This window comes from Cricetulus griseus, chromosome 8 (assembly GCF_003668045.3).
Source record: "Cricetulus griseus strain 17A/GY chromosome 8, alternate assembly CriGri-PICRH-1.0, whole genome shotgun sequence".
Classification (NCBI taxonomy): domain Eukaryota; kingdom Metazoa; phylum Chordata; class Mammalia; order Rodentia; family Cricetidae; genus Cricetulus; species Cricetulus griseus.
The window spans coordinates 93,310,070-93,323,348 of NC_048601.1; positions in this window are offsets into that span (position 1 = coordinate 93,310,070).

The following is a 13,279-nucleotide window of genomic DNA, read 5'->3' on the forward strand; positions in this document are numbered from 1 at the left end:
AGCGGCCTTAGGAGGCGGTCTGGAAATGTTGGGGATCCTAACGAAGGGGCTAGGAACCTTCTCAGAAGCGTCGCAAGGTGTGGGTGCCCAGAGGAATGCTCCCTGCCCCCCAGTATCAAAGTCCCGCGGTACTCTGTGTCTCCCTCAATAAAACTAATCCTTCGGAGGTGTGACCTGCGCCAAGAATGCCGCAGTGTTCAGACTACAAGGGCGAATATGTTTTTCAGATTTGGATTTTATGGTCGGATTAAAGTTTATTTTCCATAATAGGACACCTAATAAAACGCATAAAGCCGGCCCGGGCTCCAGCTGGTGGCCTCGTTTAACACTTTCACTTCGTAAATCACTTTAGGGAGCGCCAGGTGTGCGGCGCGGGCGCGGGCGCGGGCGCGGGCGCGGGTGCGCGGGGATGGCGGGAACGACTCGAGTCGGATCGGCGCCCCGCACCACCTCTCGCGCACGGCTCCCACCTCCCAGAGTCCGCAGCCAACAGGACGTGGAGCAGCCCGGGGTCACCTGCCCGCGGGGTTTCTAGCCGCTCGGCCCCGCGCCGACCCCGCATTCCGCCGCCTGCGCACCTGCCGCCCCGCCCCGGGTACACACGGTGCCTGACAATGCGCGGCTCCGACCCATTGTCCGGGGCGGTGTAGGGGCGGGACGCAGGGTGACACCCCCCCGCGGGCGCAGTGAGGGCGGGCGGGCGAGCGGTTTACCCAGCTGGGGAGGAACAAAGGCGCGCGCTTATCTTGCCGGCCCGCGCAACCGACCCGGGGCAGAACCGCGCGGGGTCAGGCCTGGGGCGCGGGGCGGGACCCTAGGTTGGGAACGCGAAAGGGAAGTACCTGCCCATGGGCTCCACGAAGCGCCGATCCCGGGGGACTCCAGGCTGCTCCAGTCGAGTCTCCAGGTCCTTGCTCAGCAATGTGCTAGAATAGGCCCCAGAAGCTATGGCTGCAGTAGCAGGGCTTGCTCAGGCCCTGGGTTCGGTTCACCCCTAGCGGGCCATTCTCCCCTCAAAGGTTCCTGTAATACCCCAGGATTACAGGAGTTCTGGATGTCTTCAAGAAAAAAAGGAGGCAGACCGTGAAAGTGGACGAGTGGGATCGGCGACTGGATAGTGTTAAGCCTACCTAGTTTCACCAAGATGCCTGCAGGTTTTAAATTTGTTACATTTTAATTTCCCTGATTAAAATAGTTCTTTCAACCATAATATTTGCTTTTATGCTGGAATTCAATAAAAGGAAGAAAACAACAAAATAAACAAGAAACCAGAAAGGGGGCAGGGAGTGTCGGGGCTGTTGTAAGCCTTGGTTTGTTCAGCTTACCCAGCTTGGGACTCCCAGGTGGTCACAGACTGCCTGGGTTAAGCCCTGGCTTAGCTGCCTCTTGCAAACTGTGCCTCAGCCAGTGTCAGAGGCCCTTTCGTGCAAACAGAGGCGCAGCTCTCAGGTCTGGCTGGCTCTAGCTCTTCAAGTCAGGCCAAGACAGACAGGAAACTTTCAGCGTTTTAAAACGACAACAATAATTTACAAAGGGAATATAAATCTTGTTTTCCTCACAGTGTAGCATGTACATACTATCTCTTGTCTTCCAGGCAACTAACTCACCGTCATGGTCTCTTTATCCTAGGTCTTCAGGTTCATGATCAGCCTCCGGTTAGCAACCTGTGCCACACAGAGCAACTAATCCAACCTATAAGCCTTTCTTTTTTAAAATGTATTATATATATTATATATAAATAATATATATATGTACACATACACTTTTTTTTTTTCTTTTTGAGACAGGGTTTCTCTGTATTGCTTTGGAGGCTGTCCTGGAACTCGCTCTGTAGATCAGGCTGGCTTCGAACTCACAAAGATCTGCCTGCCTCTGCCTTCTGAGTGCTGGGATTAAAGGTGTGTGCCATCAACACCCAGTATATGTACACCATTTATATGTCAGGTGTTCTTAGAGTCCAGAGAAGGGTATAGGGTCCCGTGGAACTGGAGTTTCAGAAGGTTGTGAGCTGCCAGGTGGATGTTGGCAAGAGCAGCCAGTGCTCTTAATGGTTTGAGCCATCTCCTGACCCCCTTCCAGCCCTCCACCTGGAAAGAGCACTGACTCAGTTGGTAGTCCATTTAGTTGGTCCCTGAGTCAGCCCCTGATTTAGCCTTACTGCACCTTAGATGAGGCTGTGACTAACCAATGGGACACTTGCACATACAAATCAGAGCCTTAAAACACAACTGCCACTCTGCCTACTGCTCTAGGTTGCCAGCGGGCAGGTGGAAAGACTGGCCAGAGACAACCCTCCCAAGATGTCAGCAAGTGATAGCAGCCATACCCATTAAGTCTGGCCAACTCCCATTTAAATGAACAATTATCATGGAAATCCCTCCTCTTGCTGCATACTCCCCAGAAGCTCTGTGATACATTGAGGGCCCTGTTGGCACAGCCAAGTATTCATGATGTGTCATTGAGCCTGTCTGCAGTTACATAGACTGCTGCCTTATTGATGGAGCAGTTTTTAACCAGGTACCTGACAGTGCCGGACAGAATACATACACGCTGTGTCCAGCAGTCTAGACCCTCCCAAGAGGCAGGGTGAGCCTTGGCCCCTAAAGGAGAGATCTGCAAAGCCATCCTCTATACATGTGAGGGTACTATCTTGCACTCTTGCTGTGCTGGAGTTCAAGGGCCACGTCTGAGAGCATGTCAGGATCGGGGTCGATCCATGACAAGGATTCAAGGTAACTGGTAACAGACAGAAGTTTATTTTTAGCTCATGTGAACAGGTCGTCCAGGGCTGGACTGATGATCTCATACTCACTGATGACCAGACTCTGGAGAATTTCCCTCCCTGGCTCCATCCATATCCCTACCAGCAAGTGCAGGGGTGGGTGGGGTGGGCGGCAGTGGGGATATGTTGTATAGTTACTTCTCCCTGGCTGGAACCAAATATCTGACAAAAAGTAGATTCCAGGGGAATTGATTTGGGCTCACGGCTTGAGGGGGGATTATACATTCTGGCAGGAAGGCGTGGCAGGGCTGGTGGCTTGTAGTCAGTAAGCAGTTGGAGATGAACTCCAGTACTCAGCTTGTTCTTTCCTTTTTGTTCAGCCTGGGACCCATGGGGTGTTACTTCCCACAGTCAGGGTGTGTCTTTCCTCCTTAGTTAGACCTCTTTGGAAATGACCCCACATACACACCCAGAAGTGTATCTCCTAGGTGGTTTTAAATCTAGTCCAGTTGACAGTGATAGGACAATTAGCCATCACAGGAGATAAAGACTCCTCAGGGCTTCAGTCCTGGATCTGCTCCCCGCTGGCTGGAACTCATCACACAACCACACAGAACCTCCAGGGACAAGAAGAGAGCTTCCACTTTTGGTTAGACAGGGACCTGACTGAACTGCGCAGCTTGCATGGTAGGCTAAGAGGTTACTGAGAAACAAATTCTGTCACAGGTAATTGATCTGGAGCTTTTGTTATTGTGGTAAAATTTGCATGTGTTTGTCTTTTAACCATATGGAATCTCCCCTCTCTATACCTCAACTTTCCACCATCTAAACATTATCTCCAGGGGCTGCAATTCATGCTCTGAGTGCCAAGTACCCTCTGCCCTACTCATGCCGCACCGCCTGTTTCAGGAGCTTGGTTCCTTTTAAAATTTTAAATATTTGTCTGGTGTTTCAAGACAGGGTTTCCCTGTTAGCCCTACTGTTCTGGAACTCGCACCATAGACTACTACATTGGCCTCGGAGCTCAGAACTGCCTGCCTCTGCCTCTCAAGTGCTGGGACTAAAGGCTACCACACCTAGCTTTTGTTTTGTTTTTTAATGTTCCATTTATTATTTGTGTGTGTGTGTGTGTGTGTGTGTGTGTGTGTGTGTGTGTGTGTATGTGTGTGTGTAAGTATTCATGGCATACACACATGTGGAGGTCAGATGACATATTTGTGGAGTCAGTTTTCTCCTTCTATCTTTTTTTTTTTTTCTTTTTTCTTTTGGTTTTTCAAGACAGGATTTCTCTGTGTAGCTTTGGAGCCTATCCTGGCACTCGCTCTGGAGACGAGGCTGGTTTTTTTGTTTTTTTGTTTTTTAAAACAGGGTCTTACTGTGTAGTCCTGGTTGACTTGGAACTCAATATACAGACCAGACTGACCTCAAATTCACAGAGGTCTGCCTGCTTCTGTCTGCTGGGTGCTGGGTGCCACCACACCTGGTTTTCCTTCAACTTGCATGTGGGTTACGGGGATTCAACTTAGACCATCAGACTTGCCCAAGTAAGTATCTGTAAACTCCATGGCCCATCTCACTGGCCCCATGCTTCTTTTTTGTAAAACCACTCTTAGGCCCAGAAAAGCAGGCCTCTGAAATTCTCTTCTTTGTTTCTGTAGCACAGAAAACATTACATCCTCAAGCGGCATGCTATCGGTGTCTTTGAACTTTCAGAAAAACCTTGAGACAAGGGGTCCCAGAACCTCTCCCTGCCTGCCCTCCAGCTGCAGATGGCTGGGGCCATTACCAAACCCCAGCTCAGCACCCAGTACCCCAGTTGCTTCCCTTCTATGGGCCCCATAGTCCACATCTAGAGTTTTGGAGGCCTTTTCCTTACTATCTTCATAAAACAAAGTAATTTGCTTTTAATGACTGCTGGTGTTTTCTTTCCCAGTTCTATTGGAGCAGATAATGTCTGCAGCCTTCCCAGCAGGTTAAACCACCATGACCTTCATAATCAGAGAACAGAAATAAATTATATTTGCTCATACATGTCATTCAGTCTCAGGGCCTGCCTGCCTCCTAATCGCAGACGGTGTGGTAATGTTCTTCTTTTATCAGGCCTCTCCCTCACGGGTAACAAAGCACTTTATTATGCCATTAAGAGGGGGGAGTGCCTCAGCCGGTGGTTCCCACCGTGGCTACGGTGACACTCGGATTTCCGACCCTGGGACTCTCCCACGGTGGTGCCAGGGAGAGGGCGAGCAGAGCTCCTTACCATCTGTCCAGGCCATGTGAGACATCAGGCTTTCAGAACTGGGTGGCATGAGTTTGGACTTGAAAGGGACAGGTGCTAGTAGGGAAGTCCACAGCTGAACACTGGCATTAGGACCAACTCCTGCTATATCCCAGATCGCCTTTGGCTGAGCTGAGTCTCTGACTGGGGACAGGAAGCCATTCGTGAGACTGCTCTTGTAGATTCTGGTCCTTTTCTGCCTCAGGGAAGTTAGGCCAGGAAGGGTCTGGAATTCTGGAGGGCAGGGTCCTGGGAGGCCACTGGGCCCCTTGTTTCTGGGTAAAACAGCTCCTAGCAGGCCTAGAGGTGGTATATGGCTCTGTTTAGATGTTCCAAATGGTGACAGATGGCCTCATAAAAACAAGACTCTAAGGATGTGTCTGTGTTCTAAGGTAGCCCAGACCTGGACAGAACCTTCTGGAGCAGTGGTTTTCTCAACCTTCCTAATGCTGTGACCCTTTAATGCCATTCCTCATGCTGTGGTGACCCCCAACCATAAGATTATTTTGCTGCTATTGTTATGAATAATAATATAAATATCTATGTTTTCCAATGGTCTTAGACAACCCCTGTGAAAGGGTCGTTTAACTCCTCCAAGAGGTCATGACCCACAGGCTGAGAACCAGTGACCACTTCTGCTATCCCGGCAGACTATTTATCAGTGCCTAATTCAGGGAGCACAGTGACACCTGTGGTTACACGTACATTGGGCATTGCGTTTACGGCACGTAAACCACGGTGCCATATTCCCCACATCACGTTGTGAGTTATTTGTACACTGTGTGAAAATGTATTGCTGTGATTGGTGTAATAAAAAGCTGAACCACCAATAGTTAGGCTGGAGATATAGACGGAACTTCCGGGCAGAGAGAGAACTCTGGGAAGAAGGTAGAAGAGGCAGCAGATACAGCACAGAGAGCTGAGGTAACGAGCCACTGGACAGACTGCAGATTAAAACAAATGGCTTAATATAAGTTATAAGAGATGGTGGAACAAGCCTAAGCTCAGGCTGAGCGTTCATAATTGATAATAAGTCTGTGTGACATTACTTGTGAGCTGGCCGCCCAAAGAAAGTATGATGACAAGGTTAAGGTATGAGAAGGCTGGTTCCTACATCTTCCCCAGGCCCAGCCTCCTGCGCCAGGGCAAGACCAGCCCCTATCCACAGCTTAGCTTATCAGCAAGTCCTGCTGCTGCTACAGTGGAAATGCAGGCATGTCACTTACTAGACCTAACCAGAAGATAGAGGGGTTCCAGCCCCACCCTCACCACGCACAGAGTCCTGGCAACCACCATAGTGTTTCACCCATCGGGGCCAGATCCACTAATCAAATGGTGGAGGGCAAGAACAAAATTCTCAAATAATCACATTGTATTTTTGATGAGTTAATTGAGTATTTTATGCCCCAAGTGTAAGCCACTTGTGTTTTCGTAGCCTCAAGCTTTGGATAAGTATATATACACAGGAAGTCTGGTTTGCCTTTGTGGCTTCTGTGTCCAGTCTGATAATTACACCTTTGGGCACAGCTGCTTAGGGTTGGTTCTTTCTAGGAAATTGATGTTTTTGTCAAGGTTATGCAAAATTAAACAATAATAGTACTAATGATTTTGGTCCCAGTTTTGTGACATGCCATCCTAGATCCTGCTTGCTGGGATGCTGGAAGCCAGGCTCACCTGGGTGCTTGGGTTTGACAGCATCCTGAGCTTTGCCTTCCTCTTATTAGGAATTGTTTTCCTGAAGTGAGAAAAAGTGTCGTGGATTACCCATCAGCTTTTAAGGGTTATAAAACAGATACTAGGTCTACAGCTGTAGCTTGTTTGGTAGGGTGCTCACGTGTGACACTGGGTTTAATCCTCAGGAGTGTATAAACCTGGCATGGTGGTTTATGCCTCGAATCTAGCACATGGAAGGTGGAGGCAGGAGAGTCAGAAGTTTAAGATCATCCTCATTTACCCAGCTTAAAAAAAGAAGTAAAATAGATACTAACATGGACTCTTACAACGATATTCATGACAAATCAGGTAGAAGAGCTGAGGTGGCTTAGCAGGTAACATGCTTGCCATGCAAGCTTGGGGGCCTGAGTTTAATCCCTAGCACGCACATAAAAGCCAGGTGTGATGGCGTGTGTTCATGTATAATCCCAGGACCAAGGAGGCAGAAACAGGATCTGGGGCTTATTGGCCAGCCAGCCTAGGTGAATCAGTGAGTGACCCTGCCTCAAAAACTAAGTAGACAGCTCCTGAAACCCCAGGTTGCATGCATGCATGCATGTGCTTGAGCACACACACACACACACACACACACACACACACACACACACACACACACACACACACACACAGACCATGAAGAGATAAAGAACAGCTACAGAGACTTCCTAGGTGCTCTTCAGTGAGAAAACCAGCTCTGCTCTCAAACCATAGCAGAGGCCTCCTTTTTGTAGGTCAAAACTCACCTGGTGATACAAAGCACCAGTCTTTTGAAAGACAGACCAGCTAGGGGTAATGAAGCACAAACCGAAGTGCCTGGGGCCTACAGGCTGACAGGTATCAGGCTGTTGGCTATCATCAGGGCGGTGTTGGAAAGAGGAACCACTGAAGACAGACACACACGAAGTCACAGGGGCTGTGAGCAGCACTGCCTGCTCTTACTCTGCGGGGCTCCCACCTCCATCTTGTGCACACAGAAGTCACTGGCTCTCCCAAGTGCTACCTGCTGCAGCAGGATGACCAACCTACCTGGTTGATGGAACTTTCTCATGTTCTGGGACAACCCCATCCTGCCATGAGCAAACCAGGACTGGAGATCACCTTGCCGGCACCTCTGTCAACAGGAACGGTGACAGTGAAGGTCGGCAGAAAGAACTAAGAACAGGAGCTTAGCTGGTCTTACGGTGATGGGAGTTATCCCTGGAGACCTCAGCTCCGCTCAACACTAGGGAGCATGCAGGGATGACTGACCTCACAGACGGATGCCATGAACTGGGCCCCTGATCAGTTCAGTAGGGTCTGATGTGATTGTTCCCTCCTGGCCTTACTGTTCTGTTGTCCACAGATTGTCCCTGACTGCAGGGGCACTGCACCGTGTACGGCTTTCCCTTTCTAGTTCCTTTTTAAATGGTCCGTGGATAATGGACTGCCATTTTACTAATAGTGTGCAAGACATCACCCCAAACCTGGGCTGCAGAAGTTGAGGCTGTCAGCCTTTGTGAAGAGCCTAGAAGTTCCAGGCAGCAGCCTTCCCCAACTTGTTTAACTGTTTAAAGCCAACCAGACATCCGGGAAGAGGGACATCTGAATCGCAGCTGGTCAGGTTCTTAAAAGATTCCCAGTGTGGGGGCTGGAGAGAGGGACCAATGGCCAGGCACTTGTTGCTTTCACTCAGGTCCTGGGTTTGATTCTCAGCACCCACGTGGTGACTAATAACTGTCTGTAACTCCAGTTCCAGGGAATCCAATGCCATTTTGTGACCTCTGCAGGCACCAGACATACACACATCCATCCATACACACATCCATCCATACATGCAGGCAAAACATTCATACACATAAAATAAATATATCCTTTAAAAAAAGATTCCCAGGATGGTAGGAGAAAGTGTGGGGCAGGGGTGTTCTATATAAAGGAAAAATAAAAAGCAAACATGACATTTGAACCCCATTTGCTCCTTTTTAGGGAGAGAGGCTATAGAAATAGCTCAACCAGGATCAGCGTGTGTGGCAGTCCTTATGACATGCGGTGCACCGTGCATAGCCTCCGGTGCTATGGTGGTGTTGAGGGTATGGAAGGGCAGGCTGAAGGTGAAGAGAGGGGACAGCTGCTCATTCAGGCAATAGCATCAACATGTTCATAAACTTGCATCTGTAACTGTATATGCTAGCATATGTGAGCATGGTTAGTGCCGTAGGCTGTGAGCAACCAGAGAAGCAAAAATCATTAATAAGTAAAGGCAATAGACTGTTCTTTTCTTGGAAACACCTCTGAGAAAGTGAGATGAGACAAACAGCCCACTACAAGAATCATCAAAAATACCTTCAAAAACAGTCCCGTTGTTTTCCCGCCTTCTGACACCCTGCCAAGCTTTCTGTCTTTGCCCTTCTCTCATAGATGCTAGGGTAATTGCCAGCCAACAGGGAGGCTGTCAAGGAGTGACTGACAGCTTGTTTCCAGGGCAGGAATCAGGACCACAGCCTACTCTGAGGTAGTCAGTTGCCTTCAGAAACTATGCCCATGACTATTGCAAAATGAGCTGGGGACTCAGGACAAGTTGGCAGCAGTCACTTCCTCATCTGGATCAAGGTCACAATCGCTCAGCTTGGGCAAAGCTGCCTTCCAGTAGGACACATGCTGCACTGTTGTCTTTAACTTGCACGAGAGCCACAGACCTGAGATCTGGACCTTGTCTCTGGGCCCAGTGTCCCCTCTCATCATCTCATGCAAACATTTTCACCATAATCCTGATCTACTCAAGATAAATGTCCCCTTCCCATGAGCTCTACTTCCAAACAGCCAAGTCCCTCCTACCACCGTGCCAGTACAGCCCAGTACACAAGACATAAAGGTGAGGGAAGGCAAAGTACCCCTGCCTTGCCAGGACTGCCTTCACATGGACCTCTAATTCCTCTGTGGCCACATGGACTCGTGGCCCAAGCATTCCAACAGACATGGGCAAGGTGCCAATGAGGTTATGGAGAGCACACACCTGAGTCCTCCATCCCAGAATCCATACTCCCACCATCCGTCTGTCTTTACTGGACAATTTTGTGGTCTGTGTCCTGCTGCTGGACCCGTCCAGAGGATCCATTCTCAGCTTTCTTCCCTCATGACCTTACTCCCCTCCAGAGATCCCATGCTGGAGGTCACAGGCTCCTCCCAGAGATGGAGTGGAGTCTGCCTGGCCCTGACTGCCAAAGATTCCTTGGGTCTTAGAAAATGCAGTGTGCCTGAGACCTAAATAGTCCTTTTCCACACCCTGTCTCCTCAGCTTCCAAATTCTGAGCCGTGTCCACTAGTGCAGTAGTGTGGTTTGTTTCCAAAGGTTTGTCTGCTGGGAACTGGGTCACAGGGTGGCAGAGTGGGGCCTGTGGAACATTTAAAAAGAGGGCCTCATGGGAAGTTATCAAGTCACAGGGTGCTGCCTTGGGAAGTTACTGGCAACGGCCTCCTGCAGTGACATTGTGAGTGAGATACTGGGTGACTATATACTCATCCACTCTGCACTTTCCTAAGACATTTTGTTTTTGTTCTGTTGATTGTTTTTCAAGATAAGGTTTCTCTGTACAACAGTCATGGCTGTCCTTAAACCCACTTTACAGACCAGGCTGGCCTCGAACTCACAGAGATTCGCCTGCTTCTGCCTCCAGAGTGCTGGAATCACAGGCATGTGCCACCACTGCCTGGTCCTCTGTACTTTTCTAATCCACTGCTATGTTGTGATGCAGTCAGTGGAGGAAACCAGAGTAAGATCAGAGCAGAGAGCATCCCAGCAACCTCCCAGGAGAGTGGACACTAGGCAGATCCTGTCAGTGCCCATCTCACTATGGCATCTCTTTAGGGGCTCTTGTGATTTCAGCACAGGCAGAGGGGAGGCTGGGAGCATCACCACATCCAGCTGTGGCACAAATACTAAAAACGCAGAGACAGATATTGGGGTTCAAGCTGAAGAGCAGAGATGCAAAGTGGCCAGCCACTAGACAGTTCTCACCTCTATCTCAGTCTGAAAGGGAGGTCCTGTCTCCATGAATCCTCAGATTGAATCCAACTGCATCTGTACCCACCAAACCTCAGACTGCACGCGCTGGCCTGAGCTCCTTCCTTATGTTCATTCCTCTCTAGTGCTGGGTTGAAAGGCATGAGCTCTGTTTCTCTTTTAGACTTATTCACTCTCATGTAGCTCAGGGTGGCCTGGAACTCACAGAGATCCATCTGCCTCTGTCTCCTGAGTGCTGGGATTAAAAGTTTGGTCACCACTGCCTGTCCTCTATGGCTAACTAGTGACTTAGCTCTGCACTTTGATCTTTAGCAAACATTATTTGTTAGATTACAAAATATTCCTACATCTGGCCTCAGGGCTGCCTTGCAGAATGACCTTGGGAAATTCCCATATCTGCCTCCATAGTAGGTTTGAGCCAGAGTTAGGACCTGTCACAGAACAACTCTGGGTGGCCCCAGCCTTGATGCCAGGTGGGGCAATGTTAAGTGAGCATGTCTACCCCACCTTCCAGCTGTGATCATGCAGGTGTCCAAGCTTGCAGTTCTCATGGCGTCTGGAGCCCTTAGTGAGAGGATGGCCTGAAGGGTGAGGTGGAGGTGGCACTCCCAAGCATCCACAGCTCCCAGACTGACTTGACAGCTGCCACCAGCAGATGAGTTCTGCATTCTGTCTTGTCACCCTCTGTCTCTTGGCTCTGGTCACTGTTTTGTGCAATTTCTTTTTGCACAGTTCCTGCCATACAGTCCTCCCTTCCACCCATCCTCTAGAACCCTTGACTGACTCTACAAGACCTGGCCCCACTCAACACACCTGCCTTGGGGTCCATTCTGACCCAGCCCAGTTAGCCATGGGCGGGCTAGAGAAAGGAAGCAAGCTGCCTTACAGTGAGTATAGACAGCTCCAAGGTTGTGGGAGTGGGCAATGACCTCAGGAGATGCTGTCCAGAGTGCAGAATGGTGGTATAAGAAGGAAACTGAAAGGACCTAGGGCCCTGCACCTCAAGCAAGCCAGGCAGTTTTTGTTTGTTTATTTGTTTTCCTGAGACAGTTTTTTTTTTTTTTTTTTTTTTTTTTTTTTTTTTTGTGTGTGTGTGTGTGTGTGTGTGTGTGTGTGTGTACCTTTGGTTATCCTAGAACTAGCTCTGTAGACCAGGTTGGTTTCAAACTCCCTGAGAGCCACCTGCTTTTGCCTCCCAAGTGTTGGGATTAAAGGTGTGCGCCACCACTGGCCAGATACTGGGCAGAGTATTAATTTGATTTCTCATGATAAACCAAGAGAACAATGGGGGAAAACCAGGGGGCCCCAGAGCATAGCCCCCTCACTCCATCTCAGAAGCCTACTGAGATGGCAAAGACGCAGGTCTGTGTGCAAGGTGAGGAGAGGGCCCCTCTGAGAACCACAGCCAGCTGGCTTCAACCCATAGTTCCTGGCACATGCATCTCCATGTAATCAGAACCACAAAAGGGCACACATGGCTGCTGCCACTGGCAATAAGCCATACTTTCACAGCTGTGGCACACCAGAGACCCACATCTGGTTTACTGATAAACAGGAATATCTGGAATTTCAAAGGTTCCTTGTTCTGGAATATGTCAGAAGGACACAGCACACAGTAAAACTCCACGAATATAATGGTTTGTTAAAAGTAATTTACAATCCATAAATCAGAAGGATGGAGGGCGGGCTCACGTGGAACACAAACAGAAATAATGGTGTTATCTACATTTCAGACCATGGGAATGAGAACCAAGCCTCCCAACTCAGCATCAGGTGCTTTGGCTCTAACCCCTCAGCACCGACCCCAGGGGACTCAGAAGCACATCTTGAACTAATCACAAAGCTCTCTACAGTCTTTCAGTCAGCCAACCTAAGACCACTCTGTGCGCTGTGTGACTGAGGAAGCAAGTGCCTGTTTGTTACACAGAAGAGAGGGAGATGCAGATATGGGGTGGGAAGGGTGGTGACTGCTGAGTGTTGGGTGGGCACCTGAGTCCCCATGTGAAGGCAGGTTTAATGTACTGGTTACACACGGCATTCACAGGACTCTCTCCTTGTTCTTTACAGGGGCTAAGAAGGAAACGGGTGCCATGCTGTGCTGGCTAGTTTATATCAATTCACATAAGCTAGAGCCATCTGAGAGGAGGAAACCTCAACTGAGAAATGGCCTCCAAAAGGTGGTGCTGTAGGCAAGCCTGTAGGGCATTTTTTTTTAAACTAGTGATTGAAGTGGGAGAGCCCAGTTCACTGTGCCACCCCTGGGTGCTTTAAGAGAGCAGGCTGAGCAAGTCAGTAAGCAGTTTTCCTTCATGGCCTCTGGATTAGCTCCTGCTTTGAGGTCCCCATCCTGTTTGAGTTCTTGCCTTCGCTTCCCTCAGTGGACTGTAATTCAGGATATGTCAGCCAAATAAACTGTTTCCTCCCCAAGTTGCTTTTGATCATTGTTTCATCACAGTCATAGAAACCCCAAGACTCGGGGCTGGAGAGATGGCTCAGAGGTTAAGAGCACTGGCTGCTCTTCCAGAGGACCTGAGTTCAATTCCCAGCAACCACATGGTGGCTCACAACCATC